This window comes from Eumetopias jubatus, unplaced genomic scaffold, assembly GCF_037043125.1.
Source record: "Eumetopias jubatus isolate StellerSeaLion01/CBP00866 unplaced genomic scaffold, mEumJub1_p1.0 scaffold_6, whole genome shotgun sequence".
Lineage (NCBI taxonomy): Eukaryota > Metazoa > Chordata > Mammalia > Carnivora > Otariidae > Eumetopias > Eumetopias jubatus.
The window spans coordinates 88492331-88501430 of NW_028274812.1; the positions used below are offsets into that span (position 1 = coordinate 88492331).

At 39.1% G+C, this 9100-nt stretch overlaps 1 pseudogene; it reads left to right on the plus strand.

Annotated features, from left to right (window-relative positions):
- Positions 1 to 424: 424 nt before the first annotated feature.
- On the plus strand, positions 425 to 8436 carry LOC114204600 (small ribosomal subunit protein eS1 pseudogene; annotated as a pseudogene).
- The last annotated feature ends 664 nt before the right edge of the window (positions 8437 to 9100 follow it).

The window sequence follows — 9100 nt, forward strand, 5'->3', positions numbered from 1 at the left end:
AGCATGAATCGTAAACAGAGGAAAAAGCAAAATCAAAGGTACACATGTAAGAATTGCATCTTATCATGCATAAGCAACTATAAGAGTAATTTGGCTTTCTTGTAATTTGAAGGGAGTGGAGAACGTTAGGACTGCAGATCTATTCCGGCAGTGGCATGGTTGATGTTGCATACCCTGTTAAGTAGTTGTATTCAGTAAGTGCTGTGGTCCAACCGAGTTTTATGGAAGAGAGTTGCAAAGTATTTTGCATAGATCACCTTAGTGACTGTTAGAGAAATTATGAGAATGGAGACAGGGAAAGATGGCGTTTAGATCTAGAGTTCCGGCTTGAAGAAGAATGAGCTTATTTAAAATAAGCAGGCAAGAGCACCCTTAAGTTCTCGCGTGGTTTCACGTCCGCCCTTTTGGATCCCTGAGCAGCGCCATGGTGGTCGGCAAGAACAAGCACCTTAGGAAAGGTGGCATAAAGGGAGCCAAGAAGAAAGTGTTTGATCCATTTGCTAAGAAAGATTGGTATGATGTGAAAGCACCAGCTATGTTCAATATAAGAAATATTGGAAAAACATTAGTCACAAGAACTCAAGGAACCAAAATCACATCTGATGGCCTCAAGGGTTGTGTTTTTGAAGTGAGCCTTGCTGATCTGCAGAAGGATGAATTTGCGTTTAGAAAATTCAAGCTAATTACTGAGGGTGTTCAGGGCAAAAGCTGCCTGACTAATTTCCATAGAATGGATCTTACCTGTTACAAAATGTGCTCCATGATCAAAAAATGGCAGACCATGATTGAAGCTCATGTTGATGTCAAGACTACCTATGGTTATTTGCTTTGTCTGTTTTGTGTTGGTTTTACTAAAAAACGCAATAATCAGATTCGGAAGACCTCTTATGCTCAGCACCAACAGGTCCATCAAATTGGGAAAAAGATAATGGAAATCATGACCTGAGAGGTGCAGACAAATGACTTGAAAGAAGTGATCAATAAATTGATTCCAGGCAGCATCAGAAAAGATATAGAAAAAGTTTATCAGTCTATTTATCTACTCCATGATGTCTTCATTAGAAAAGTAAAAATGCTGGCAAGATGGCAGAGGAGTAGGAGACCTGGATTTCGTCTGGTCTCAGGAATTCAGCTGGATAGGGATCAAACCATTCTGAACACCTACGAACTTGACAGGAGATCGAAGAAAAGAATAGCAACAACTCTCTGAATAGAAAAGCGACCACTTTTGGAAGGTAGAACATGCGGAGAAGTGAATCTAAGGCTATATTCGGGAGGATAGACGGCGGGGGAGGGGGCCTCCTTTGGCCGCTTCTGGCAAGTGATAGAGCAGCAGAGCACAAAATTGGAACTTTTAGAAGTTGGCTCTGCTGAGGGACGTCGCTCCAGTGGCTAAGCAGGGGGTAAAACCCTTGCAGGACAGTGTGGTCTCAGGACCCTCGGGGTCACAGAAAGACCAGGGGTGCCTGAGTGCAGCAGAGCTCCCAGGTATCAGAGCAGGAAAGCCGGCAGCAGAGAAGGAGCCGAGGCGTGGGCTCTCACTCAGGATTGCCATAAACTGTGATTAGTGACACAGTCAGGCCACTGCTCCTGCAGCAGGGACCCAACAAGCAGCAGATCCGGGGAGACTCCCCTTCCTCCCCTGAGAGGAGCAGCGTGGGAACGCACTGCAGGGATCTGCTGGGTTTGGAGACTCCACACCAAGTCAGGTGCCAGAGATAGAAACACTTGGTCCCAGGCCGGGTGAGCACAGAGTGTGACGGGAGACTGGGGAGATAGGAGTGATTAACTGCTTTTCTCTGGGGAGAGCACTGAGGAGCGGGGCCCCGAGTTCTCGGCTCCTCCAGGGCAGAGATTGGGAGGTCGCCATTTTCACTCTCGTCCTCCAACGCTGTACCAAAAGCTTGCAGGGAACAAAAATCCCGAGAGCAAACCCGAACAAATTACTTAGCCCGGACCAACAAGGGCAGGGCAACTCTACCTCCGGCAAAGACATTTGGGAACCACGGCAACAGGCTCCTCCCTCAGAAGATCAGCAAGAACAGCCAGCCAAGATCAAGTTTACAGATGAATGAGAATGGCAGAACTCCAGTGCTAGGGGAATACTGCACATAGAATTCATGGCTTTCATACAATGATTCTTTAGTCTTTCAAAGTTAATTTTTTTTAAACTGTCTTTTTTTTAAATTTTTCCTTTTTCCCTTTTTCAACCAACATCTTATCAATCCCTTTTTTAAAAAACATTTTTATTTTTCATTTTTAGAGTCATATTCTATCCCTTCAGAGTAATTACCCTTATTTTTGGCATATATATATAAGTTGATCTCTCTTTAAAATTTGGAGATACAGTTTCTTCTAACAGATCAAAATATACCCTAAATCTCTAGTGTATGGCTTTGTTCTAGTCTCCTGCCTGATCACATTCTGTCCCCCGCCTTTTTTCTTTCCATCTTTCTTTCAATCTTTCTTTCTTTCTTTCTTTCTTTCTTTCTTTCTTTCTTTCTTTCTTTCTTTCTTTCTTTCTTTCTTTCTTTCTTTCTTTCTTTCTTTCTTTCTTTCTCCCTTTCTTTCTTTCTCTTCTTTCTTTTTTCAAACAACTTCTTATCAAATCCTTTATTAAATTTTTTTATAATTTTCATCTTTACAATCATATTCCATCCCTTCATCATATCAACCCTTATTTTGTACATATATAAGTCTTTCTTTCTTTAAAATTTTGGGGGGCACTTTCTTCTAACTAACTAAAATACACCCAAAATCTAGTGTGTGGTACTGATCTATGCACCAGCCTGATCATATTTGACCATATTCTGTTTTTTTTGTTTGGTTTTGTTCTCTTTTTGTTTGTTTTTATCTTTATCTTTATCTTTTTTTATCTCTTTCTTTTTTCTTTCTTTCCCTTTCTTTTCCCCTGGTTTCAGGTCTTTTCTGATTTGTTTAGAGTATATTTTCTGGGGACGTTGTTAAACTGTTAGCATTTTGTTCTCTGATTCATCTATTCTTCACTGGACAAAATGACAAGATGGAAAAAAATGGCCTCAACAAAAAGGACAAGAGGTAGTACCATCTGCCAGGGACCTACTCAATATGGACATTAATAAGATGTCAGACCTAGAGTTCAGATCATGATTTTAAAGATACTAGCTGGATTTGAAAAAGCACGGAAGTTATTAGAGACACCCTTTCTGGAGAAATAAAAGAACTAAAATCTAACCAAGTCGAAATGAAAAAGGCTATTAGTGGGGTGCAATAAAAAATGGGGGCACTACCTGCTAGGATAAATGAGGCAGAAGAGAGAATCAATGATAGAGAAGACCAAATCATGGAAAATAAAGAAGCTGAGAAAAAGAAATATAAACAACTACTTGATCACGAGGGCAGAATTTGAGAGATAACCAATACAATAAGACAAAACAACATTAGAATAATTGGGATCCCAGAAGAAGAAGAAAGAGTGAGAGGGGCAGAAGGTATATTGGAGCAAATTATAACAGAGAACTTCCCTAACGTGGGGAAGGAAACAGGCATCAAAATCCAGGAGGCACAGAGAAACCCTCTCAAAATCAATAAAAATAGGTCAACACCCCAACATCTAATAGAAAACTTATGAGTCTCAAAGACAAAGAGAAAAACCTGAAAGCAGCACGGGAGAAGAGATATGTAACCTGTAATGGTAGAAACATTAGATTGGCAACAGACCGATCCACAGAGACCTGGGGCCAGAAAGGACTGGCATGATATCTTCAGAGCACTAAAGGAGAAAAATATGCAGCCAAGAATAGTATATCCAGCTAGGCTGTCATTGAAAATAGAAGGAGATCAAAAGCTTCCAGGACAAATAAAAACTAAAGGAATTTGCAAACACGAACACAGCCCTAAAAGAAATATTGAAAGGGGTCTTCTAAGCAAAGGGAGAGCCTAAAAGCAGCATACCTCAGAAAGGAACACAGAAAATATACAGTAACAGACACCTTACAGGCAATACGATGGCACCGAATTCATGTCTTTCAATAGTTATCCTGAATGTAAATGGGCTAAATGCCCCAATCAAAAGACACAGGCTATCAGAATGGATTAAAAAACAAGACCCATTGATATGCTGTCGGCAAGAGACTCATTTTAGACCCAAAGAAACCCACAGATTGAAACTGAGGATGTGTAAAACAATTTACCATGCTAATGAACACCATAGAATGCTGGGATGGCAATCCTTATATCAGAAAAATTAGATTTTAAACCAAAGACTGTAATAAGAGATGAGGAAGGACACTATATCCTACTTAAAGGGTCTATCCAACAGGAAGATCTAACAATTGTAAATAACTATGCCCCTAACATGGGAGCAGCCAATTATATAAGGCAATTAATAACAAAAGCAAAGAAACACATTAACAACAATACAATAATAGTGGGGGACTTTAACACCCCCCTGACTGAAATGGACAGATCATCTAAGCAAAAGATCAACAAGGAAATAAAGACTTAAATGACACACTAGACCAAATGGACATCACAGATATATACAGAACATTCCATCCCAAAGCAATAGAATGCACATTTTTCTCTAGTGCCCATGGAACATTCTTCAGAATAGATCACATCCTAGGTCACAAATCAGATCTCAACCAGTACCAAAAGGTTAGGATTATTCCCTGCATATTGTCAGACCACAATGCTTTGAAACTAGAACTCAATCACAAGAGGAAAGTCAGGAAGAACTCAAATACATGGAGGCTAAAGAGCATCCTACTAGAGACTGAATGCATCAACTAGGAAATTAGAATTAAAAAAATTCATGGAAACCAATGAAAATGAAAACACAACTGTTCAAATCTTTGAGATGCAACAAAGGCAGTCCTAAGAGGAAAGTATATAGCAATGCAAGGCTTTCTAAACAAACAAGAAAGGTCTCAAATATACAGCCTAACCCTACACCTAAAGGAAGTGGAGAAAAAACAGCAAATAAAGCCTAAACCCAGCAGGAGAAGAGAAATAATGAAGATCAGAGCAGAAATCAATGAAATAGAAACCAAAAGAACAGTAGAACAGATCAATGAAACTAGGAGCTGGTTTTTTGAAAGGATTACCATGATTGATAAATCCCTGCCAGACCTATCAAAAAGGAAAAAGAAATGACCCAAATCAACAAAATCATGAAAGAAAGAGGAGAGATCACAACCAACACCAAAGAAATACAAACAATTATAAAAACATATTACGAGCAACTATATGCCAGCAAATTAGATAACCTGGAAGATATGGATTCATTCCTAGAGTTGTATCAACTACCAAAACTGAACGAGGAAGAAATGGAAAGCCTAAACAGACCTATAACCACTAAGGAAATTGAAGCAGTCATCAAAAATCTCCCAACAAACAAAAGCCCAGGGCCAGATGGTTTCCCAGTGGAATTCTACCAAATATTTAAAGAAGAATTAATACGTATCCTTCTGAAACTGTTCCAAAAAATAGAAGTGGAAGGAAAACTTCCAAACTCGTTCTATGAGGCCACCATTACCTTGATGCCCAAACCAAAGGCCCCATCAAAAGGGAGAATTACAGACCAATATCCTTGATGAACATGGATGCAAAAATTCTCACCAAAATATTAGCCAATAGGATCCAACAGTACATTAAAAGGATTATTCACCATGACCAAATGGGATTTATCCCTGGGCTGCAAGGATGGTTCAACATCCACAAATCAATCAACGTGATACAATACATTTACAAAATAAAGAACAAGAATCATATGATCCTCTCAATAGATGCAGAAAAAGCATTTGACAAAGTTCAGCATCTTTTCTTGATCAAAACTCTTCAGAGTGTAGGGATAGAGGGTACATACCTCAATATCATAAATGCCATCTATGAAAAACCCACAGCGAATATCATTCTCAATGGGGAAAGGCTGAGAGCTTTCCCACTAAGGTCAGGAACTGGCAGGGATGTCCACTATCACCACTGCTATTCAACATAGTATTAGAAGTCCTAGCCACAGCAATCGGAAAACAAAAAGTAATCAAAGGCATCCAAATCGGCAAAGAGGAAGTCAAACTCTCACTCTTTGCAGATGATATGATACTGTATGTGGAAAACCCAAAAGACTCCACCCCAAAACTGCTAGAACTCATACAGGAATTCAATAAACTGGCAGGATATAAAATCAATGCACAGAAATCAGTGGCATTCTTATACACCAACAACAAGACAGAAGAGAGATAAATTAAGGAGTCAATCCCATTTACAACTGCACCCAAAACCATAAGATACCTAGGAAAAAATCTAACCAAAGAGGCAAAGGATCTGTACTCAGAAAACTATAAAATACTCATGAAAGAAATTGAGGAAGACACAAAGAAATGGAAAAACGTTCCATGCTCATGGATTGGAAGAACAAATATTGTGAAGATGTCAATGCTACCTAGAGCAATCTACACGTTCAATGCAATCCCCATCAAAATACCATCCACTTTTTTCAAAGAAATGGAACAAATAATCCTAAAATCTGTATGGAACCAGAAAAGACCCTGAATAGCCAGAAGAATGTTGAAAAAGAAAAGCAAAGCTGGTGGCATCACAATTCTGGACTTTAAGCTCTATTACAAAGCTGTCATCATCAAAACAGCATGGTACTGGCACAAAAACCGACACATAGATCAATGGAACAGAATAGAGAGCCCAGAAATGGACCCTCAACTCTATGGTCAACTAATCTTTGACAAAGCAGGAAAGAATGTCCAGGGGAAAAAGTCTCTTCAACAAATGGTGTTGGGAAAATTGGACAGTCACATGCAAAAGAATGAAACTGGACCATTTCCTTACACCACACACAAAAATAGACTCCAAATGGTTCAAAGACCTAAACGTGAGACAGGAGTCCATCAAAATCGTTAAGGAGGACACAGGCAGCGACCTCTTCAACTTCAGCCACAGGAACTTCTTCCTAGAAACATTTCCAAAGGCAAGGGAAGCAAGGGCAGAAATGAACTATTGGGATTTCATCGAGATAAAAGGCTTTTGCACAGCAAAGGAAACACTAAACAAAACCAAAAGACAACCAACAGAATGGGAGAAAATATTTGCAAATGACATATCAGATAAAGGGCTTGTATCCAAAATCTATAAAGAACTTATCACACTCAACTCCCAAAGAACAAATCATCCAATCAAGAAATAGGCAGAAGACATGAACAGACATTTTTCCAAAGAAGACATCCAAATGGCCAACAACACATGAAAAAGTGCTCCACATCGCTCAGCATCAGGGAAATCCAAATCAAAACCTCAATGAGATACCACCTCACACCAGTCAGAGTGGCTCAAATTAACAAGTCAGGAAACGACAGATGTTGGTGGGGATGCGGAGTAAGGGAAACCCTCCTACACTGTTGGGAATGCAAGCTGGTGCAACCACTCTGGAAAACGGTATGGAGGTTCCTCAAAAAGTTGAAAATAGAGTTACCCTACAATCCAGCAATTGCACTACTGGGTATTTACCCCAAAGATAAAAATGTAGGGATCCAAAGGGGTACGTGCACCCCAAGGTTTATAGCAGCAATGTCCACAATAGTCAAACTGTGGAAAATGTCAAGATGTCCATCCACAGATGAATGGATAAAGAAGAGGTGATATATATATATATATATATATATATATATATATATATATATATACAATGGAAATTATGCAGCCATCAAAAGGAATGAGATCTTGCCATTTGCAACAACGTGGATTGAACCGGAGGGTGTTATGCTGAGTGAAATAAGTCAATCAGAGAAAGACATGTATCATATGTCCTCACTGATATGAGGAATTCTTAATCTCAGGAAACAAACCGAGGATTGCTGGAGTGGTGGGGGTGGGAGGGATGGGGTGGCTGGGTGATAGACATTGGGGAGGGTATGGGCTATGGTGAGCACTGTGAATTGTGCAAGACTGTTCAATCACAGATATGTGCATCTGAAACGAATAATGCAATATATGTTAAGAAAAAAAAAAGAAGAAAAAGATAGCAGGAGGGGGAAAATGAAGGGGTGGAAATCGTAGGGGGAGATGAACCATGAGAGACGATGGACTCTGAAAAAGAAACTGAGGGTTATAGAGGGGAGGGGGATGGGGTACGGGTTAGCCTCATGATGGATATTAAAGAGGGTACGTTCTGCATGGAGCACTGTGTGTTATACACAAACAATGAATCATGGAACACTACATCAAAAACTAATGATGTAATGTATGTTGATTAACATAACAATAAAAAATTTAAAGGAAAAAAAAAGAAAAGTAAAAATGCTGAAGAAGCCCAAGTTTGAATTGGGAAACCTCATGGAGCTTCATGTCGAAGGTATTAGTTCTGGAAAAACTACTGGGGATGAGACCCATGCTAAAGTTAAATGAGCTGTTGGATATGAGCAACCAATCCAAGAATCTGGTTAAAATTCATTTAATGGTGACCAAAAATCCTATTTGTGAAAACAAATAAAATACAATAAAATAAAATAAGCAGGCAAAATAAAGGCAAAATAGGCAGTGCTTGGTCCTTGGTTTAAAGTGATAGCATGGGGAAGGCAATTCATCTATCAAGGTTGCTAGTGGGAAGGACGCAGCGCTAACCTATAGTAAAGAAAAACAAGGATATTTTGAGAGAAAGTCAGGAAAATGAATGTTTCAGATATCTTGAAATGCAGATTGCTGTGAAAGATCCCACGGGAAATGTACAGAAGTCCAAAATTTGGAAGGAAGGATATGACCAGATGTAGGTGGAATGAGCTCATGCAAGAAAAAGTGTATAACAGAGGGCAACGGGCAGAGAAGTTTACCTTCTGGAATACAAAAGTATTGTGTTTAAACAAAGCCACTGAACCACAAAAGTTAAATCAACATTTCTTTTCCTCTTTTCCTCATACGTCTTGAGATACAAATTTTCTCTAAGCATTAAATGCCAGGAAGATTAGCATTTAAATGATCGCTCAAGAACAGCAAGTGTATAGTGGATTAATTATTTCTGCCTCAATTTTATAGTTGGTCAATATTGATCCAAAATCATATTTTTCCTTGCCTTATAATGTTTTCCCCCATAATCTTTTAATATTAATTGTAA